Source organism: Odocoileus virginianus, chromosome 33, assembly GCF_023699985.2.
Source record: "Odocoileus virginianus isolate 20LAN1187 ecotype Illinois chromosome 33, Ovbor_1.2, whole genome shotgun sequence".
In the NCBI taxonomy this organism is placed as follows: Eukaryota; Metazoa; Chordata; class Mammalia; order Artiodactyla; family Cervidae; genus Odocoileus; species Odocoileus virginianus.
In genome coordinates this window covers 27,421,271-27,445,061 of record NC_069706.1, presented here as the reverse complement: position 1 = coordinate 27,445,061, position 23,791 = coordinate 27,421,271, and the positions used below count along the sequence as shown (strand labels likewise).

Here is a 23,791-nt window from a genome sequence, read left to right as displayed (position 1 = left end):
ATTCCTAGTTTCCACTTAAATTGATATCGTCTACAATTTAAAATGTCCATGCTGCTGCTGCTGCTAAGTCACTTCAGTCATGTCTGACTCTGTGCAACCCCATAGACGGCAGCCCACGAGGCTCCCCTGTCCCTGGGATTCTCCAGGCAAGAACACTGGAGTGGGTTGCCATTTCCTTCTCCAATGCAGGAAAGTGAAAAGTGAGAGTGAAGTCACTCAGTTGTGTCCGACTTTTAGCGACCCCATGGACTGCAGCCTACCAGGCTCCTCCATCCATGGGATTTTCCAGGCAAGAGTACTGGAGTGGGTTGCCATTACCTTCTCCAACGTCTATAGATTATCTTCAAATTAATACATAAACACAAATGAATGTTAGACTTCCCTGGCGGTCCAGTGGTTAAGACTCTGTGCTTCCAATTCAGGGAATGCAAGTACAGTCCCTGGTCAGGGAATTAACACTCTATGGGCCATGCAAAGCAGCAAAAAACAAACAAACAAAAAATAATAAAGGCAAAACTGTATAAATAAAGTCACTAACTTAGAGCATGACTAGCAAGTATCTTACCAGCACTTCATGGATAGTTGACCAACTTCAAGAATGGAATACAAAACCATTATGTGAAGGACCTGGGGCGAGGAGCTGCTCGACTCCTCTGGTTGTTGTCTTGCCACCACTTCCATCCATGTATTTATAGTGGAAGCAGCCACGCTCATACCCACCGACCCTCCTCCCCTAGACAGTGTCAACTTCATCAGGAGAGGCAGCTATGAGGGCTTCCAGGTGGCACTGGTGGTAAAGAATCTGCCTGCTACTGCAGGAGATGTGAGAGATGTACATTCGAACCCAGGGTCAAGAAGATACCCTAGAGGAGGAAACGGCATCCCACTCCAGTATTCTTGCCTGGAAAATTCCATGGACAGAAGCACCTGGCAGGCTACAGTTCGTGGGGTCATGAAGAGTCAGACACAATGGAGTGCTCATGGATGGGCAGCTATGAGCCTGTTCCCCAGGGAATTTTGAATTGAGACCATACAAGTTCCCAGTTGAGGCTGACTGCCAAATTGGTAGCTATTTGAAAGGACTAATTTTCACATGGACAGAGAAACCAGAGAGATGAAGACCAGCAGAAAACTTCCATGGATTTTCTACATCCCCGAGGCTTTGGATTCTCTGAGACATGTTCCCCCACCATCCACCCTTGCCTGGATCCTCTGTTGGAACGTTAGATGTTTCTCTTTTCACTGAGGAAAGTTCTACTGGACTTCCATTACTAGCAACCAAAATGGTACCAGGAGTTGGGAAAATGATCCAGGGCAGGAAAATGAGACGTATGGAGGAGATTCCCTCTGACTTTCTAATTTGCTGACCCTGCCCACACCAACCACAGCCACATGGGCCCAGACAGTTTTTCAGGTCTGAGGCCCCTGATGCCCTGTAAGCAAAACCCAATACCCATACTTTATCTGAAGGAGGCCCCTAGCAAAGGAACTGGAGGACAAGGAGACGATGTACTCTGCAAGAACTCACTGCTGGAAAGTGATATGAAAACATGTTCCAGGTGAGCTGTGTTCCCTCTCCCCTCCACATCCAAGCCCTGGCACAGAGACTGTGACCACTATCCATCTCCTGTTCCTATCTCACCCCTCTTCGTTTTAGCTGTCTCTCTCTCTCTGCCGATTGCATAAAGAAATCTTTGAGAAGTGTGCACTTGCCCCCAAAGAAGGCGTAAACAAGTGTTATGTGCACTGTGTATGAGTGTGGGTGTGAATATGTGATGAGAACAAGCCAGAGACTCTCAGCCCTGGGGTCCAAGTAGAGTTCTTACTCTCCCCAAAAGGAGAAGTTGATGGCTTGGGAGAAGCAGATTCATTCCTCTTAGGCTACTGCTGTCCCCAGGGACAAGGGAAACTAACCTGCCTAATTCATGCCCATCAGGAGAGGGCAGCTATGAGGGCTTCCCAGGTGGCGCTGGCGGTAAAGAAGCTGCCTGCTACTGCAGGAGATGTGACAGATGTACGTTCAAACCCAGGGTCAAGAAGATACCCTAGAGGAGGAAACGGCATCCCACTCCAGTATCACAGTATCACAGCCCCAAAACTCGAAAACCCAAAGTCACCAGAACAAATAGGGAGATATTTTTAATGTGGGTGTATGTTGAGTAAAAAGGGTTTCTGACTCCATCTGACTTCTCTGTCTGTTTGCTGCATCATATCTTCACATTCACTAAGGTGGGCAACTCTCTGTATCCTCTGTAGCATCAGCCTCATCTGTCATTTGCCACAGACTCTGTAGGACATACAGAACCATTTCTCTGTCCCAATCCTTACCTTCTTCCCTCAACACCACCCATCTCCCAGGGCAAGTGCCCAGGATGGCACCGCTTATCCCAGCCAGAGAATAAACCAACCAGGAATTTCATCTTGGACTGGACTGTGCCTCCTGCTGGGGCTTCTCTTTGGCTGCGGAGGCCCAGGCCAAGTTGTTCTCTGACCCCTGACCAGCCTTCCGAAGCAGACCCTTCCTCTGAGCCTGCCTTCAGTGTATGGCATTCCAGTTTCATGTTGCCCTGTTCCAGACCTGTCCTCAGAGCTAATGAGAAGGGCTCACCTGCAGGTCAGCATGCCCTTGGCCAGGGGTTCTGTCAGCCCCCACACTGATTTCCCAAATAGTGAGCTGTATTGGAGAAGGTTCTGGATAGAATCTTACAGTACCCTGCGCTGGGCCCTGCAGTCCAGCTCCCAGTTACGGAGAGAGAGCGCCGAAGATCGGGAGCTCTAGTCATCAGCAATGTGTTCACTTCCCTTGGCTTCCCTTGTGGCTCAGATGGTCAGGAATGTGCCTGTAATGCAGGAGACCTGAGTTTGATCCCCGGGGTCACGACGATCCTATGAAGAAAGGAATGGCAACCCACTCCAGTTTTCTTGCCTGAAAAATCCCAAGGACAGAGGAGCCTGGCAGGCTGCAGTCCATGGGGTCGCAGAGACTCAGACCTCCTCTAGTTCGCCATAACCCTAATCATGAACTCATGGCCCCCACCATGAACACTCGTGGCCCCCGCTAGGAGCTGGTGACAGAGAGGGCTGGAGATCCCATTCCAAACAACCTTGGGGAGACCACAGCAGAACATAGCCATTTAAAGGACTCACCCAGACCAACTCCTTGATGTCAGCATCACATAGATCAACATTTCCTTCTACACAAAACCACCCAGAGTTAAAATTCCTCTTGAGTTTTTACAGCCATGAAAAACCAAGAAAAAGAAAGAGCTCAAACCTTGGGAAGCCTGTAGCTCAGAACACACACAACCCCTCCCCCTGAGCTGACCTCCTCACCCATAAGCAGGGGAGTGGCAGGGTGATCTAATGGTTAGGAACAAGTTTTTTTATTCAGAGGTATGGGTAGGAGTCCTGGATTGACCTTTGTCTTTGTGATATGGCCTATGTGATGCCGTTTACCAACTGTCTTACTTTTCTCCTGTACAAATGGGGTTAATAACACCCATATGGGGTTGTTGTGCAGGTTAACTGAAATTATCTCTGCAGAGCTCCCACTTCTATGCTGCCATGGAATATGCACTCTATAAAATGTATCTGTTGCTTTTTTTTCTAACAAGCACCCCCTCCAACTTGATCAGTCCCTGATAGCGTCAGCTTTCAAACCCGTCTCCTCACCCGTCCACACAGCTCAGATTTAACCAATGAACAGCTGTCAGGCTCAAGACAGATCATCAAATCTCTGGCCCCGCTGGGACATGCATCCCCTTGGGACCCCTCCCGGGTGTCCTGTCCCTGGACACTCAGCACAAAGGCTCCCAGCCCCCACACCACCCCCTACCTGCGGGCTGAACACAATCAACTCCTGAGCAAACATTCGAGAAAGCTCGTTTCTCCGGGGGTTTGGGGGGAGAAGACTTGCCAAGTGGGGAAGTCGGGGGCCTGGGTCCTCGGCGGCTCCTCTCCCCCTCCAGGGGCTCCTCTGCCCCCCTTTTCCTCATTCTCGGGCTTCCCCTCTCCGGGTTGCTCGGGCAGCCGCATCGGGGGTCCAGGGCGATGTTTTCAGAGAGATTTGTGAGCACATCAAGGGAACGTCAGCGGAGACACTGAGACTCTGCAAGGAGTTGACAGAAACTTACTGCCTGCACAGTGCTGATGGGTTATTTACTCAAAGTCAGTTGCCTAAATAATTCACACCCTCCCTTCCGTGTTTAAACAGGACAATGATTAGAAACACAATCCTGGCACAAGAAATATAATTACAGTTGTGACAGATGTTTAGTTATTAATAAGGCCTCAATGTCACCAGAGGGTATTATTGCACAAGAAAGCAATAATATGCCTTTGGAACTGACCTTCATATTTACAGGTTCTTTTCCACTCCCACTCCCATGGGCTTTCCCGTGGTGTAAGCTATGCAGAGGGAGCCTGAATAGCCAATGTGATTGCAACTTACAAGAAAGCCAGCACCTTTCCAGGAGAATTTGTTTCCTGGCAGTTGACATCGACAGAGCCACAGAAACAAAGTGTATATGTGTGGGGAGGGGTGCAGAGGAGTTTGCATAGCCATCTAATGGAGTGGACTCTTGCCAAAGCTCTTAAGCTTGTGATGCTGCTCGCCAACCCAACACAACGTCATCCTAACTTCCTTAGACAAAGCAAAGAGCATCCCAGACTAAGTGGCCCTCTACCAGCTCTGGTCTAGACTTGCCTCTCATGTGTATGGAGCCTCTGGGTTGGCTTAATGCCACCAAGTGGTGACTTCCTCTCACTCCTCCCCTGACTCCAGACATCTGGTCAACCCCTTCCTTTACAACACTGCTTAGGTTAAGGCACCCCCAACTGTGCCTATATCTGCTGTCATCCATGGCCTCCCTCCCTCCCTCCATCCATCCCCACAACACTGCACTGAGAAAAGCTCCAGGTATGGAATCATTCAGATGCATGTTGTGCCACCTGGGCCCAGGCTGAGACAATCTGAGAATAACTGGTGATCAATAAAACACTTATTGAACTAACTATTTAATCGATACTGGTTCTCTTTGGTTTCATACTGAAGTTTAAAAACATGATAATAAAACAAAGAATCTCCAGAGATGTGAAGTATGGGGAAGTTAATTGGAAGAATCTTGGTGATGGAAAGAAGGAGCCCTGACACCATGGATGGAGCACCTGCCTGAGAAAGCTGGTCCCCGAGGGGACGCTGCACATGGCAGTGGGTGGCAGCCTCTTCCAGAGATAGGCAGATGAGTCTCCATCCCTCAGGGCTCGGCCCCAGCACCTCGCCTCCTGGGAAAAGGCTCCCTACTCTACCTGCAGCCTTCTGATTCTGACCAGAGGCACATTTCCAAGCTTGGGAAGTATTCTCCTGGAAAAGCCAGCCCATAGTAGAAGAGGCTCCGAAAACAGTCTTAGGAAGCATGAGGCCGTGGATGTGTGCAAACGTGATCACTGTCGTAAATTATGGTTGCAAATCTGTACATGTGGTGGGGTGCCACATGTACAGGGCACCCTGGGGTAGCAGGCCAGCCCTACCCCAGGCCAAATAGGACAGGCTCAGCCCTAAGCCTAAGGTGTGTCAGTTACTACAATGAACAACACACAGACCATCTGCATGCTTTGTACCTTCCATTTTGAGCAGAAACCTCCATCATCTAGTTCTGGCTGTGCCAGAGTGTGTCTAGTTGCTCACGATCTATAGTATCTCTGATTCTCTGAAGTTTGTGGCAAGGAGTTGGGTCCTCCCAAAATGAGGCACTGGATCTCCTATGACTGGGCTGTGTGTGCCAAGTCACTTCAGTCATGTCCAACTCTTTGCGACCCTATGGACTGCAGCCTGCCAGGTTCCTCTGTCCATGGATTCTCCAGGCAAGAATTCTGGGATGGGTTGCTATTTCCTTCTTCCCACAGGATCTTCCCAACGCAGGTATTGAACCTGTGTCTCTTCTGTCTCCTGCATTGGCAGGTGGGTTCTCTACCATAAGTGCCACCTGGGAAGCCACGACTGGGCTGGAACCTCCCAAAAGTTGGGACAACAGAGATATGCTATAGTGACAAAGCTTCCTGAAGGCTTGTGTCACCAAATGAAAGTATAATACATCCAGGCAAGAGCATTTGTCTGCAGACTCACCTCCCCCAACACTGCTCGTCTTCAGGCACACACACACACACACACAGTCACAGATCAGTCTTCAAACATTCACAGCCCATGTGTGATCTCAACCCCAAAGTCAGCCCTTAACCTTGGACAGACACACAAAGGGGACTCACCGACAGCCACACACCTGCATATACACGACCCCCATCAACATGAGCACCTGTACACACCCTCACGTATACACACACACAACTCACATGTTCACACACACTACAACACCCACTTGCCCACATGTGCTGCACTCACACCTATACTCTTTGAGTCTCTAGTTAAGTTAAAAATGAAAAACAAGTTTCCTGTGTCATTATACTAGAAATGCAAAAGAAAAGTGACATTTTATTTTCAGATATGCTTTTAGTTGCCATGACAGTGCCAGCACCGTGAAAAGCTGTGATTGGTGGCAAATGCAGATTTCTAAAGAGAGTAATTAGCTCCCCATACACAAGAATATCCAAAGGGTGCCCTCCCTCATCAGTTGCCTCCAGGCCCAGTGGACACCAGGACAGGGGCAGCCCCCAGTGCTATTCTGGCTTCCAGGATGGCAGGTGACGGGACCTGCCAGGAGCACTTAGCAAGGATGTCCAAGCTGATGGTCACAGCAGCTTCAGAACCCAATCCACTTAATTACTTGGAACTTGCTCACAGCTCAATAGGAGCGTGGCACTGGAGCTGGCAGCTCCCCACAAGGAACAACAGCTCCTGCTGCTCGACTGGCCTCTGGTGCCCTTCACTGCAGCACCTGGGATGTGCCAGAGAAACACAAAGCCAGGGGCTGGTCCCTCAGCCAAAAAGGGAGCTGGCTCCCCCAGCCAGGAGCCATCTCACCAGAATGCTCCTCTCTAGGTCACGACTGGTCTGACACACAATGGCGGAAGCCAAGCCACCTTCCACAGGATAGGACTGACTGCCCACTGCCAACTAACGAACAACCCTGAGTCAGAATCTGGATAGAAGATGGACCTGCATCTCCCCATGTCGCCAGGAGCTTCTCAAAGACTGAGCCGTGGTACATGCACCACCAAGTCACCAATGGCCTTATGCACCTTGGGACCCACAGTACATACCAATAGGAATTACTCTTTGCCCCCAAATTAACTGGTTACCTCATTTCCTCTTGAGACACCCAAGGGCAATAAATTTCCAGAATTTCTCCTCTGAGTCCATTTGCCAGTTATCTTTATTGTCATCATCTGAAAGATTGGCCAGGAGCTGGTTTTTGAGCCCAAACCTTGAAGTCAGAACTTTGGACTAATTCCTGGACCCATATGAGTGTTGTCTTCAGCATTTCATTTCAGCAAATGACCCACCTACATCCTTCAGCACCTAAAATGTTGCCTGAGCACTGGCCAATAAGTGTGAGTCACCCTGGGCTCCCCAACATGTGATCCTATCTTCATCCTACCCTCAAGGTACTCCATTGACCCCACTGCAACCTATAATGTTCAGAGACCAAGGTAGTGGCATAGTTAAGAACATAGCTAGTTGAACTAGACCATGAAGCCCAAACCCTGGCTCTGCCACATGCGGGCTGTGTGACCGTAGACAGCCTGCTTTACTCTCTGTGCTTCAGTTTCCTCACCTGCAAAATAGGTGTGATAAATAATACCTACTTTGTAGGTTAATGTAAAGTGTTTAGCACAGAGTAAGTACCATATGCGCTAGCTATCATTATTCATTCCTTCCTTTTGCACTTAATAGGCAGTGGCTAAGCACCTACTCTGCTCAGATGGTGCTAGACTGACCCCATGGAGTCAGGCAGGGAGAGGCAGAAGTGAATCCACTACAGGCACAGCCCCACAGAGCTCAGAATCAAGCTGGGGACACAGACACAAACATAGACCAGAGAAGGAAGCTGCTCCTACTCCTTCAGTGTGAAGAGTCAGTTTGTCCCTGAGGGTATTTGGGTGGGGAGGTTTTGAGTCTCCTCCTCAGTGCCACCAAGTATGTCCTGAAATGGATCCCAAGCCTACCTCTGAGCAAGGGGTCATATGGATATAGTCTGGGAGAAATGGTCAACCTCATCATTCTAGCATCTGTGGCTCTGAGCATCCAGTTAGGTACACAGGTCACAGGCAAACTTAATCTTCACAGATTTTTGTCCCTGCTGGAATATCTAAAACTACAATCACGTGGGAGCAGGGGATGGATGAAAATCTAATGTGTGTGAACAGAGTGTATGAGCCAGCATTGTTTATTGGCATGAATAATTCATAAATATGGGGTAGCTGGTGCTATTTAGTTTCTGGAAAACCCAACAAACAACACTTCTCAGGCTGATATTCTAAGACCCAGTTTAAACATCCACCAAAAACCACTCCATTCTATTGTGATCATACTGGGCATCAGGTTAGAGACTCTTGTGTCTTGTGTTCCCTAATATAGTTGGCAGCTGTTGACAGCCACATTATACTGAATAATTATAACTGCGTCCTCTGTTCCTGTTTGACAAGGGTTTTGCATGTGGGTCTTTTCTATCAAAACCCTCTATATAGGTGTCAGACTTGATTCACAAATAAAATTTATTTTTGTTATAACTGAATATAATCCTGCTTTCTGTTCACCTATTTTAATAAGTTTCTTATTTTAGCATACTTCAAGTATACATTATTATTAACTAGTCATCGAACTGTACATTAGGTCTCCAGAACTTAGCCATCTTGTAACTGAAAGTTTGTACCCTAAGGTCAATATTTTCCCTTTGTCCCCACCCCTTAAAGCCTGATAACTACCATTCTACTCTGTTACCGTGAGCTTAATTTTTTTTTTTTTAAGATTCCATATGGAAGTGAGATCATGAAGTATTTGCTATTCTGAGTCTGTCTTAATTCACTTAACATAATGTCTTCCTGGTTCACCCATGTTGTTGCAAATGACAAGATTTCCTTCTTTTTTATGGCCAACTGATATTCCACTGTATGTAAACACCACATTTTCTATATCTACTCATCTGTTGATGGACACTTGGGTTATTTCCATATCTTGGTTGCTGTGTATAATGTTGCAATGAACACCAGACAGAAACTATCTCTTCAAGATAATGACTTTATTTCCTTTGGTTACATACCCAGAAGTGGGATTGCTGGATCTTATAGTGGTTCTATTTTAATTTTTTTAGAAACCTCCATACCATTTTTAGTAGTGGCTATACCAATTTACGCTCTTACCAACAGTGCACAAATGTTTCTGTTAATATAATTCTGTTTTGAAGGCACCTTCTGGACAAAGTGTGGAATGGAGAGAGTCATGCCACGTGGGATTTGGCGAGGAACAACTTGCCAAGAGTAAAAAGTCAGAGACATAGTGTGAGGTCCAGTCAGCCCCCAAGCTAAGTGCTGCCTTCACTGGAACGTGTGAACACTGGAGCTCCTCTGTAGAGGAGAGATGCTTAAAGAGATGATGAGCAAAAAAGTCTGTGCCGGTGTTTACTGACTCTGAGACGCTGTCATTCTGGGAGGTAATTGTTCACCAGCCTCTTAAGTATTTTAATACTAAAGAGCATGCAAAAGCACAAATAAAAATATAAAATAACCTGCTTGTTTACACATAGGAAATCTCCACTGAGTTCCTGAAAAATGCAAAAGCCCCTGCTAAGTGCTCCTTTCATTGTGACATAAAAATGAAAGTTCCTTTTCTCTCGGTCTTGTCCAATATCAAGAAAATAAAATGTATACCCAGGTAAAGCCAAGATTCTAAGCCCAAGTCAGAAAACTATTAATAAAACTAGTTTTATTAATAAAACTGCAACACAATCCTGCGAGTGCTACGTCTCAGGAGCCCCAATGTCCCTTCACATTGCTGGCTCAGACTCACACAAGCAAAACATTCTAAATCCTAGATCCTCAAAATGAAAACCAGGAACTGTAAACAGATCAGAGCAATTTAAGTTGAAAACCACAATAAAATAGGAAACAATGAATATTTCTTTAATATAAATACATACATCCACAACAGTTCAAAAGCCAGCACCCAGTTTCTTACTTCTGAGAAATATCAGAGATTCAATTGCTAAAATTAGGAAAAAGTCACTGTCACCACCACTATCCACTGTACTGTTCACTGTCTCCTCTACTATAAACACTGCATTGTGGTCATTAACCAACATGACTAGACAAGCAATTAGAGGCATAAGATTGGACAGGAAGAAACAAAATAAAATTAATCTCTCCTTGAAGATGATATGATTATATATCTGGAAAATCCAAAAGAATTCATGAAAAAAACCTATTATAAACAATTTACTGGCACTAAAATAGACACACAGATCAATGGAACAGAATAGAGAGCCCAGAAATGAACCCACATTAATATGGGCAATTAATCTACAAAAAGGATGCAAGGATATATAATGGAGAACAAACAGCCTCTTCAAAAAATGGTGCTGGGAAAACTGGACAGCTCCATACAAATGAATCAAATTGGACTATTCCTTCACACCACACAGAAAAATAAATTCAAAATGGATTAAAGACTTAAATGTATGACCTTAAATCATAAAACTTCTAGATGAAAACATGGGTTATAAGCCCTTTAACATTGTTCTTAGTAATATTCTTTTTTTGATATGTCTTTTCAAGCAAGGGAAACAAAAGCAAAAATAAACAAATGGGACCACAACAAATTAAAAAACTTCTGCACACTGAAAGAAACTATCAGCAAAATGAAAAGACCACCTACTGAGTGCGAGAAGATATTTGCAAATGATATATCTGATAAGGGATTGATATCCAAAATACACAAAAACACTCATACAAATCAGTATCAAACACACACACATACACACACCATAGAGATGGCCAACAGGCACAAGAAAAGACACTCAACACCACTAATTGTCAGAGGAATGCAAATCAAAAGCACAATGAGATTATCAACTCACACCTGTCAGAAAGGTTATTATCAAAAAGACAACAAATAACAGTTGCTAGCGAGGATGTGGAAAAAAGGGAACCCTTGCGCACTGTTGGTAGGAATGTAAATTGGTGTAACCATTATGGAAAACAGTAGGGAAATTACCCAAAAAATAAAAAACAGAACTACCATATGGTCCAGCAATTACACTCCTAGGTATTTATCTGAAGAAAATAAAAACAGCAATGCAAAAAGATACATGCACCTCTATGTTCATCGCAGCATTATTTATAATAGCCAAGATATGGAAGCACCTAAATGCCCATCAATAGGTGAATAGATAAAGAAGAGTGTATATATACAATGGATTACTACTCAGCTGCAAAAAAAGAATGAAGGCTTGCCATTTATGGCAACATGGTAGACCTAGAGGGTATTGAAAGAGAAAAGTGAAAGTGTTAGTCGTTCAGTCATGTTCAACTCTTTGCAACCCCACGGACTGTAGCCTGCCAGGCTCCTCTGTCCATGGGATTTCTCAGGCAAGAATACTGGAGTGGATTGTCATTCCTTCCTCCAGGGGATCTTCCTGACCCAAGGATCAACCCCAGGTTTCCTGCATTGCAGGTGGATTCATTACCATCTGAGCCACAAGGAATTCCCATTATGTTAAGTGAAATAAGTCCAACAAAGACAAGTGTATGATTTCACATATAAGTAGAATCTAAAAACCAAAACAAATGAACAAACATAACAAAACAAAAACAGAGTTATAGATAGAGAGGACAAACAGGTGGGTTGAGGGGTGAGGAAAGAAAACAAGTAGGTGAGAGAGATTAAGAGGTATAAACTTCCAGTTGCAAATTAAATGAATTATAGGTATTAAATGTACATTGTGGGAAATACAGTCAAAAACCATGTAATACTTTTTATGGTGACAGATAACACCTGGAGTTACCAGAGTAATCATTTTGAAATGTATAGAAATATTGAGTCACAACCTTGTGTAACAGGAACTAAAATACTGTTGTAGAACAATTATACTTCAAAAACAAATAAACACAAAACTCATAGAACCAGAGAGAGATTTTTGGTTACCAGAGGCAGGGCTTGAGGGAGAGTGGTAATTAGATGAAGGCAGTCAAAAGGTAGAAACTTCCAGTTGTAAGATAAAGTACTAGGGATGTGATGGAAAACTTGATAAATAAAATTAACACTGCTATATGTTATATAGATTCCCAGGTGGCCCAGTGGTAAAGAACCACCTGCCAATGCAGGAGACTCAGGCTCAATCCCTGGGTCAGGGAGCTCCCCTGGAGAAGGGAATGGCTACACGCTCCTGTATTCTTGCCTGGAGAACCCCATGGACAGAGGAGCCTGGCCGTCTCCTGGGGTCTACAGTCCTACAGTCCTGGGGTCACAAGGAGTCGGACACAACTGAGTGACTGCACACATACATGAGTTACGAGAAGAATAAATCCCAGGACTTCTCATTACAGGAGAATATGTCATCTATTTCTTTAATTTTGTATCTGTATAAGATGATGGATGTTTAATAAACTTACCGTGACAATGATCTCATGGTGTATGTAAGCCAAATCATTATGCTGTACAGTTTATATTTATACAATGCTGTAAATCAACGATAGGGTTTCCCAGGCGGCTTAGTGGTAAACAACCCACCTGCCAAAGCAGGAGACATGGGTTCAACCCTTGGGTTGGGAAGATCCCCTGGAGAAGAAAATGGCAACCCACCCCAGTATTCCTGCCTGGAAAATTCCATGGACAGAGGAACCTGGTAGGATACAGTCCATACGGGTGCAAAGATTTGGACATGACTTAACAACTAAACAACAACAACAATGTCATCTATAGCTCAATAAAACTGAAAGAAAAAAAGTTTTAAGAAAAACCAATTACAAATAATAAGAGAATTTAGTAAACTTGTAGGGTGTAAAATTAACATGTATTAATAGAACTTATTATACATCATGTAAAGAAATAATACTTGGTTAAAAGAAGCAATATATGAGTAGAACCTATTTACAAAGGCAAAATAAACAAATTAGAATTGCTACATATTTTTAAAATTATATCAAGAGGAGAAGTAAAGCAATTTCTAAAAACAGAAAATAAATGAAAACATGCAAACACAACTTATTTCAGGTTAATGGCTTGAGTACAGAAAGAAGAATTCTTTCAAATTACTTTAACACATAATTTTTTGTCTCTAAATGCCAAATGAGACATATCCTAAGGACAAAAACAAACAAAAAAACCCTAGAGAAAGTATACATAACTAATGTCATTAGGAATCAAGATTTTCAGTGTTAGAGAAAAGAAACATAAATATAAAATTTTAAAGCAAAATAAAAACCCTGAAATGTAATATCAATAAGGATATTAGTATGAATGCAGGATTTATTTTTCTTTTTCAAGATAATGTAGGTCCCAGTTTTGTCTCTATAAAAGGTTTAATGAGCACCATTAGCAGGACCGTGGTCTCTAAATACCATTTCTAGCTGTTAAGTAATCAGCTCCAGGGGATGAAATGTAAAACTCAGTCTGGGACTTCTTATCAAGGCTGAATACAGGTAAACTCCCAGTGATGCCAAGTGACAGAGAAACAATTTGAAGAAATGTCTAACGGCCAGATATGGGAAAATTTGTTATCTTGAAAACAGTTACGAATGCAACTGCTGAGGCACCAACTAATTATTATTTTTAAAAAATGACAAATGAAAGAAGCAATAACTCTACCTTTTCTATATAGACTGTATTATAGACAAAGTTCTTCTTTAGCGAGGAATCACAGCTAAGAAATTAAGAAGGAATGATAGAATGAGAACATCCCATTTTATTACCTCAAATGAAGTAATAACTCTAGGGAATCATCATCAGTGGCTACTAAACCATTAGGTGTAAGACTGATCGTGAACTTGATCATGGATGAATCAGGCTGACAGAACCTCAATCTTAATTAACATCAACAAAGTGGGACAACCAGATATGAAGTGCCTTCTGATGTGAGGCAAGAGAAAGCGTATGGCATGACCTAGAAGTGTTCTTCATATAAAGAATAGAATACAAATCTAATCAAGCCCTCGGTTATATATATAAGGTCACAAGAGCGTAGAGAAATAATGTTCAACAACACGTGAAGATAGAGGAAGTGAAAACCAGAATGTGGGAAGTTTACAGGAAAATTATACCATTTCTATAACAGATTCATGGTATGGAAAGAAAAGAAGGACAATGATGATGGGTTAAAAGATACTGAACAGAACTATCACCAACTGCAACATGCAGACCCAGTATGAATCCAGACGTGAATAAAGTACATAACTGAGGCGGGCTTCCCAGGTGGTGCTAGTGGTAAAGAACCTGCCTGCCAATGCCGGAGGAAGAAAGCACGGAGGGCGTGGGGGAGAACATGGCAACACACCCCAGAAGTCTTGCCTGGAGAACACCCATGGACAGAGGAGCCTGGGGGGCTACAGTCCATAGGGTCCCACAGAGTTGGACCCAACTGAAGCGACTTAGCACGAACACACGCACGTAACTGAGGCAACAGGGAAAACTGAACACAGAGGTGATATGAAGAATTGTTAATTCTGTTGGGACTGACAATAGTAATTTAGTTGTAGTAAGTAAAAGGCATCTTTATCTGTTAGAGATACATAATGAAATATTTACATGTAAATTACATGTTATAAGAAGAAAAATAAAACAAGATTGAAAGAACATCAGTAATTACTAAAGTCTGTGTTTGGACACATTAGTTTCATTATACTAGTCTCTCTTAATTTGGTGTATATCTGAAAATTTCCATAGTATGAAGTTTTCAAACGGTTGGAAACAGAGCCTGATGGACCTGGATCTTGGCATGGTATCTTACGTGTCTTAAAAGAAAAGAAATACACTCCGGACACATAAGATCAGTTGTGCATTCAAGTGGGGCTGACGTTTAACAGCATTTACTAAACTGAGTAGTTATGGAGGTGGGGAAGCCAGGTTAGAAACTAGGGCTCGAGGACTTCCCTGGTGGTCCAGGGCTTTAGAATCTGCCTTGCAAAGGGGACGTGGTTTCAGTCGCTGGTCCGGGGACTAAGATCCCACAAACCGCAGCGCAACTGAGCCTGCACACCACAACTATTGAGCCCTAGCACCACTACTAGAGAGTCCACGTGCCACAGTGAAAGGTCCCACATGCTGCAACTAAGGCCTGATGCACCCAAATAACTAAATATTTAGAAACCAGGGCGCAAGACAGGGGTCTCTTAGCTTTCTTGGGCTGGGTAGGATATCATTGCTCGGCCTGTCCCTACAAGTATGCTCAGAGCTTGGCATCAGCAGACATCTAGCAAACGTTTGTTGAATGAATGCCAGACATTATCAAGTCAGTCATCTATCGGAAGTGCTGTAATACGTTTTAAGCAACCCACCCCTGCTCACACTAGCCTATGACAATGGCTCTAACTTCTGTAATCATAGTTGCTAATCATAGTTGCTCCCTCGGTCCCTGGAATTGTTACAGCAATTGTTCTCAAATGTGGGGTCTCTACACAACAAACTGTCATCATTGGTCCTAAGGTAAATGGCAAGTAAGTTGTTACTAAAATAGTAAAAACTAATAATAATAAGAAGAAGAAAAGTAAATTGTGAGTCTTACTTCATAGTACCAGGATATTAACATAACCAGAGAGTCTTGCATGGAACAGCACAGTTAGGAGGCAACATCTATCTACTGCCTCTTCAAAGGCCCTAGGAGGCTCAGTCCTGCTCGAGGTCCAAGTACAACAGGCAGAATGTCTCTTCCCCCAGGCCAGCAGCCCCAGCAGGACTTGGATTCCACCAGCCCCAGCCTCTTGGGCCCAGTTATTCTGCTGGGACCCCAAGCTGCTGCCTCACCACGTTACTCTCACATCCATCCTCTGACCCGAGGACATGGAACCTGAAGCGTCTCGAAGTCAGATGGTGTCCTGCTTGCTGGCTTCCCTGTAGGCAGGCCTCCTTTGCCCTGATCCCCTCATCAACACCAACTGGTTCCATCTATCGTCAGTTCCAAGACTCATTATTTCATGATTTAACAGCTTTGAAATCAAAGTACAATCACTGTCATCTTGAATTGGATGAAATAGCTAATAATCATTACACAAATTGAACACTTACTCCATGCCAGGCATACTTTGAGGAGCTTTACATGAATTTACTCATTTAATCCTCATAATACCCTGATGAGGCAGGTGCTAAGGTTAATACTGTCCCCATTTTAGAGATGAAAAAACCGAGGCCCAGAGGTGGGCAGAATGGCAAGCTGTACTCCCACATACCGCTCCTCACCCGAGCTGCCCGCTTAGCAGTTTTCCCCCAACCCCAAGGGGGGCCCCCAGAACATCCTGGCAGGGTCACTCTGGTCACCAGCAGCTCCGCTCTTTACCTAGCGCTCTGTACATATGTAGCTACTTCTTACCCGTGCCGTAGCCTGAACATGGTTGGCAAACACTGCATACACTACCTCTCAAGCACCTCAAGCACGTCAAGGGGCCGGGGTGTGCTCTCTGCTTTCAGGTTCTCAGCATCCTGTCGTGAATGCTGGTGTGGGCCCTGGTGCCTTCACTGCTCCACCCTGTTCCCCTCACAGGGATGAGGCTCAGGGTACCCAGGCTCCCAGCTGGGATCAGGGCCCTGTGGAGTTTCATTGTCTGAGGACAATGAAAGGTACTGAGATGAGTCCCAAATCTGCGCTCAGAGTGCTGCCTGCCTGCTGGACCCCACCCCGGCACAAACGGGCCCCAGCTGTCACCTGCAGCACCGCTGAGCCTGCCATTTCCTTTGGTTTCAGTGCCCTCCCCCAGGGCCAGACACTGGATGAGGTGACCCCCAGCCCCTCTCTCCCAACCCTGCCCCACTGAACCTAGAATAAACAAACTGGAACAGCAAACACATCCCATATTCTGCATCAAACTCCAGGCCTTTGTCAAAGTCCTTTGTCCCCATCCCCAAGAAAACTTTCCAGAGCCAGCCAACCATGGGACAGAGGAAACCCCAGTGTCCCCAGCTCTCCCAGGAGGATCACTCTCCTTACCTACGGCCGCCCAGCCCAGAAAAACTCCCAGACCACAGAGGCGACAGCCCGGGCCTGGCTTTCCCTAAAGGAAAATGTTCAGCTACTTGCCTCCCGGCCACAGCTGGTCCTGCTCCTGCCAGCTTCCTGAGGATGCTCCATGAAGGCCATGCAGGCTGGCACCCAGGCCCCACCTAGAGCAGAGCAGTCCCACCTTCAGATCTGGGGGCCGCCTCACGCATGGACAGGTGTCAACGTCTGCTTCTTCACTGCCAGGCATACTGGCGGAGGTTACAGAGCCAGGTCCCGCTACACATGTGCACACACACACACACACACACACACACACACACTCCCCCCCTTCTGCTTCCAGCATGTCTTTGCTGTCTCTAAGGCTTTCTGTTTTTAGGAGTCCCCTGTTAAAATTAAAATACTCCTGAGAGCAATGAAGCTTTGGCAGCTAGTAACTTAATTATCAGCTAATACATCTTCTCATCACCCTCACCAGGTGGTGAGCAGTGAGGTAGGAAGCTGACTCATGGGCTGGAGTCAGACTGTGGAAGGATGTGCGATCAGGGAGTTTAGCAGGAGGCCCAGAACAGCCCGTGGTGGGACTGAAGTCAGACCATCCATTTTGTGTGTCCACTCAGAGCTGGGTCCTTAACGAGGGCTTAAAATTATGTGCTAAAGGGAGTTCCCTGGTGGTCCAGTGGTTAAAAACCCACCTGCCAACGCCGGGAACATGGGTTGGATCCTTGATCCGGGATGATCCCACGTCCTGCAGGGCAACTAAGCCTGTGTGCCACAGCTACTGAGCCTGCACTATACAGTCGGTGCTCTGAAACAAGAGAAGCCGCCACGACGAGAAGCCTGAGCGCTGCAGCCAGAGAAAGCCTGTCTACAGCAACAAAGACCCAGCACAGTCAAAAAGAAATAAATCTTTTTTAGAAATTATGTGCTAAAATCAAACATGCAACCAGAGAAAGGGACCAATCTGGTCCCTCCACCCCCAAGTTCACAACTGGGGAGACTGAAACTCAGAGAGGTCAATCCATTTCTAAAGGTCACACCCCCAGAGGGATGGGGTGGGGAGGGAGGCGGGAGAGGGGATCGGGATGGAGAACACATGTAAATCCATGGCTTATTCATGTCAATGTATGGCAAAAACCACTACAATATCGTAAAGTAATTAGCCTCCAACTAATAAAAATAAATGAAAAAAAATTAAATAAATAAATAAAGGTCACACAGCTTCTCTCTCAGGCCAGAGGCCTTCCTGACACAAGCCCAGGAGCTCTTGCACTGGGTGGTAGAAGGACGCTCATACCATCTTCCCAGAACCCCCCACTGCAATCACCCTCATCCCAATATGGGAGCTTAAAACTTTCCAAAGATATGAAAAAAGAGCAGAATTTGGAAATGTCCAAGGTAAACTGCCAACATGTGGCTCAGGGTGATCTCTGCCCTCAGCCTTCCTGGCTGCTGAGTATCTTTCACAAGCAGCTCTTTCCATTTTTGTGAAATGCCTGGATGGCCTGAGACTCCATTCGTCATTTAATTTCCCGTTCCTGTGACTGTTCTCTTGCCTCCAAATGTATATCCTGAATTCCAGGTAGGCTGTAGACTATAACTGTGTCCCCCTACCCCACCACCCAAATTCATGCACTGTGGCCCTAACCCTCAACATGACCATATATGCGACAGGCCTTTAAATAAGTAATCAAGGGTAAATGAGGTCATAAGGGAAAGGTCCTAATACAACAGAACTGTGGTTTTAAGAGAAGAGGAAGGGAGGATGTCCCTGGTGGTCCAGTGGTTAAGACTTCACCTTCCAGTTCGGGGGCAGGGGTAAAGGTTCAATCCCTGGTCAGGGAAATAAGATCCCACATGCTTCACAGCCAAAAAGCCAAAACATAAAGCAAAAAATAAAAAAGAAACATTATTGGAACAGATCCAATGAGGACTTTAAAAATGGTCCTCACCAAAAAAAAAAAAAAAAACAAACTTAAAAAAAGAAGAGGAAGTGATCTATCTCTTTCTCCTTCTGTCTCTCTCTTTCTGCCATGTGAGAAGGTGGACATCTCCAAGTCAGGAAGAGAGCCATCACCAGAAGCTGACCATACTGGCACCCTGATCTCAGACTTCCAGCCTCCAGAACTATGAGAAAATAAATGTTGTTTAGGCCACCCAGTCGATGGTACTTTGTTACGCAGCCCCAGCTAATACAGAAGGTTAGCGTCCTTCTCTTTGCTAGGGCACTAGAATCTAATTCATACTAGTGTCTGACCCACTGCTGATTCATCAATATTATTTCCTTCTTACTATGAGATGAGGGATGGTGACTCCAAAGCCTTCAGGCACTGGGCAGTAGCAGAGAGGCAAAGCAGCCAGTGTCAAGAAAGTGGGTGACCACAGTGGAATGGTTCACCCTGTCCAAAGGGGTGGCCACAGCTCCTGGCCAACTATGGTGTGAGGGAATCTGGCCCAGCATGGCTGGATGTATGTTTAAAGAGAAGCCAGAAATCTGGACAGTTAAAACAATAAATCAACAGATTTTTAAGGGCTGGCAACTACTTCAAAGATTTAAAACACTTTATGGGAAAACAACAAAATTAAAAAATGCAACAACACAAAACCAAGCAACAGGGGCTTCCCTGGCAGTCCAGCGGTTAAGACTCTGCCATCAACATGGGGGACTCAGGTTCAAATCCCGGTCAGCGTAATAAGGTCCCACATGTTGTGGGGTGCAACCAAAAGTTAAATAAATAAAACAAATGCATTTCTTAAAAAAATAGACAAACAAAACACCAAACAACAACAATGGCAAACCTCTCTATGAGCTGGCTCTGGCCCCGGAAGCCACCAGTTCAAAATCTCATTTTAGAAGCAGCTCCTGGGAAGTTCAGGAAGCCGGGGCAGTGACTAAGGTGCTGGGAGCCCAGGAGGTGGGAAGAGGCCTTGGACAGAAGGTATGGCCGCAGGGCACAAAGTGGGTCACTGGCCTCACCATGGCGACCCGGCTGGGTGGAGAAATCGAGCTGTCACCTGTGGCTTCCTTCTACAGTGCTCACCCTGATGCCTGCCTCTGATGTATCCCTTGGGGTCCAGGATTGTCCATCAAAAGGCAGCACAAAAACCAACAAACAGCCTTGGTCCCCCACTCAAATTTCTTTCCACACTGTAGCGGAAGCTTCTTCTTCCAGAAGCTTACCATTGATGCCTACATGGGCCCTTTCACCCAACCCTTGACACTTGGCAAGCCTCGCCCTGGAACTCCACACCCAGTTAAAGACTGAGCTGGGCTGGGCTGGCTTGTTCAGGAGGCATGGAAGTGCAGGGTGGCAGCAAGAAGCTGCAGGGAACTCAAGGCATTGGTCCAGGGGCCAAAACACGCTTCAGGTGCTGGGTCAGCTGCTGGAAGGGGCTCATCTTCTCAGGGATCCCCTGAGAGACCTCAATCTTCATGCAAGCTGGGGTGCAGGAGTATGCTCCATGAGTATAGCTGAGGGGGTCCAGACTGGATCTGGAGGCCAGAGTTTGGGAAGCACCAGTGCTATTTGATGCCTTCCACCCACCTTTCCAGGTGGTGTTAGTGGTAAAGAACCCACCTGCCAATGCAGAAGACATAGAGACATGGGTTCAATCCCTGGGTCGGGAATATCCCTTGGAGGAGGGCATGGCAACCCACTCCAGTATTCTGAACTAGAGAATCCATGGACAAGGGAGCCTGGCCAGTTACTGTCCATAGCGTCACAAAGACACAAGACTGAAGTGACTTAGCAGGCACATACCCACCTTCCCAGCAAATTTGGCTGCCCAGAATGTTGAGGGCTGTGGTCATCAGGACACCAAAAACATCCTGCAACCCCTGCTCTACCTCTCCAACCCAAGCGAGACAAAGATTAAACACCAGACAACAACCAGGGTCAGAGCCATCCACAGTTTGTGTGGACAAGACATCAGAGCAGGAGTCAGTAGATGAGGACCTAAACTAAAAGTGACAAGGACAGCAGCAATAGGCCTGTGGGGGCTTCATTCCCATGTGTTGCAGCCCCAGGCTCCGCGAGCCCCACTCTCTTAGCTGCCATCCTCCCCTGCTGGCGCTGGTTCCACTGTGTGTTTGAATGTATTCATTACATTTTAATATGATTATGTTCAATCCAGTAGACTGAGACAGATTTGTCCAGATGTATAATTAGTTTCTAAGTGCCTGTTATTCTTGGTGGCAGTGTTGGCAGAGGTTTGAAGAATGGAGAGGAGTCCATTAGCTCTTCGTGTCCATTAGTCATGGCTGTGGGGGCCTCATCAATGGGTCTGGGGGTCACCCTGTCTGCCCTGGGATGTATGGACCTTAGACTCCATCACAGTGATTGCTGGTTCATCAAGTTCTACCCAGAGCCCCCCTCTCTCTGCCTGCTCTTCCCCATTCCTTATCTTTGGTGGAGTTGTCCCTGCCACTCCCACCCCAGAGCTCTGAATGATGGCAGTCCCTACCCTACAGGATGTCCCTGGCACATGGAACAATGCATATTCATATCTGGAGGTAACAATTCTCTCTCCAGGTGAGAAAGCTGTCCTCAGGGGTGACCACTCTTCTGATCAATTTCCTCTGGATGGGCCCCCAGTGGTTCAGATTCTTCACATCCCCAAATGGTATTAATAACTTCGCCTTGTGACAGATCCCAACCCACAGAGGAACCTGGAAGAAAGAAGATCCCGAAGAACACTTGGTCTTTTCAATGGTGCCCAGTGGTGCCTTTGGGCAGGGCATTTGCTGGTCATCTTTAACTCAGTGCTCAGGTCTGGGTTGTGTTGGGTAGTCCTCTAGACTGGGTTTAGGCAATGCTGTGCGTGTGTGCCAAGTCACTTCAGGTTGTGTCTGACTCTTTGCAACCCCATGCACTGTAGCCTGCCAGGCTCCTCTGTCCAAGGGATTCTCCAGGCGAGAATACAGGAGTGGGTTGCCATGCCCTCCTCCAAGGGATCTTCCCAACCCAGGGATCGAACCTGCGTCTCTTACATCTCCTGCACTACTCCTCTTAGTCCTGACTTTGGGGATACTGGTGTTCCAGATCCCACTCTTTCCTCCAAGATAGTGCTGGAGTCATCCTGGAGACCCCCCCTATTTTCCCAGCATGCCTAGGGTGGATATGGAGATGAGGTGCTTGCTATCACCCTAATCCTGTCCCTAAGCCTAACCTTAGGGTTGTATGAAGACATAACCAGCAACCAGTTGGGAAAAAGAAGGCAAGTCACAGTCAGGCATAAAAGTTTTTGACGTGACCACACTCCATCTTGGCTGTGCTCCAGGCTAGGATGAAATAAGTCCCCAATCTCACCCCATGCCCTGCAGGCAACACCACCTCCTACAGCCCCAGACAGACAACTTGTTGGCTTTCCCCTAGGCGGATGCTGCCCAAGAGGCCTCAGTTACTGCAGATGGAGATGTGAGTTTCAGGGCTTTACCCGTAACTGTCACAGGAGACAGGAGCTGCAGGGGTCCAGGGCAGCTTTTGGTTCCTCCCCGGAGCATCACCATGCTTTCAAGAGGGGCTCTGCTCAGAGAACCAGCTGGTTACAAACCTGCTTCCCACTTCCTCTGCCCCAACAGATCCCTCTCTTTAGGGGACCATCAGCCCCACAGAGCCCCACTCTGCTTTCAGTACCAAGTCCCAGGGCATCGAGCTCTTGGTCAACTTCTTAAAACATTCCTTGCCAGTGAGATTCGATGTCAATGCCCATTTATGTTTTAAATTCTTCTTCCTGACCCTTCAGGTAAATCTCCACCTTTTTAACTTGTTCCTTTTTGCTGTTATTGTTAATGTGGACCATTTTTAAAGTCTTCACTGAATTCGTTAAGGCCTCAAGGCACGTAGGATCTTAGCTCCCCTACTGGGACTTCCTTGGTGGCTTTGACGGTAAAGAATCTGCTCGCAATGCAGAAGACCTGGGTAGGGAAGATCCCCTGGAGGAGACCATGGCAACCCACTACAGTATTCCTGCCTGGAGAATCCACAAGGACAAGAGGAGCCTGGCGGGCTGCAGTCCATGGGGTTGCAAAGAGTCGGACACAACTGAATGACTAAGCATAGCACATGGCACCAGGTGTTGAACTCTCCCTGCACTGGAAGGTGAATTCTTAGCCTCTAGACCACCACTATACCAACAAAGGTCCGTCTAGGAAAAGCTATGGTTTTCCAGTAGTCATGTATGGATATGAGAGTTGGACCATAAAGAAAGCTAAGTGCCAAAGAATTGATGTTTTTGAACTGTGGTGTTGAAGACTCTTGAGAGTCCCTTGGACTGCAAGGAAATCAAACCAGTCCATCCTAAAGGAAATCAGTCCTGAATATTCATTGGAAGGACTGATGGTGAAGCTGAAGTCCCAATACTTTGACCACCTGATGCAAACAACTGACTCATAGGAAAAGACCCTGATGCTGGGAAAGATTGAAGGCAGGAGGAGAAGGGGACAACAGAGGATAAGATAGTTTGGATGGCATCACCGACTCGATGGACACAAGTTTGAGCAAGCTCCAGGAATTGGTGAAGGACAGAGAAGCCTGGCGTGCTGCAGTCCATGAGGTCGCAAAGGGTCAGATACGACTGAGTGACTGAACAGAACAGAGACCACCAGAGAAGTTCCCATCTTGTTCCTCTCTTTTAACCTTCCCATTAACTTCATGTCTTGGTTTTATCTCAGACACCACTCTGATCAGTTTTATTGT

At 46.0% G+C, this 23,791-nt stretch overlaps 1 protein-coding gene across 2 annotated transcripts in view; it reads right to left on the bottom strand.

Annotated features, from left to right (window-relative positions):
* The window catches only part of CALN1 (calneuron 1), a 497,807-nt gene that overhangs the window by 457,444 nt on the left and 16,572 nt on the right, over positions 1–23,791 (bottom strand). Inside the window, exon 1 of one of the 2 annotated variants that reach the window (XM_070461281.1) lies at positions 3,836–3,859. The exons of the other annotated variant lie outside the window; for it this stretch is intronic. The gene's annotated coding sequence lies outside the window, so the exon portion shown is untranslated. Of the gene's footprint in view, positions 1–3,835; positions 3,860–23,791 lie in introns of those variants that run through there. 2 annotated transcript variants of the gene reach the window in all.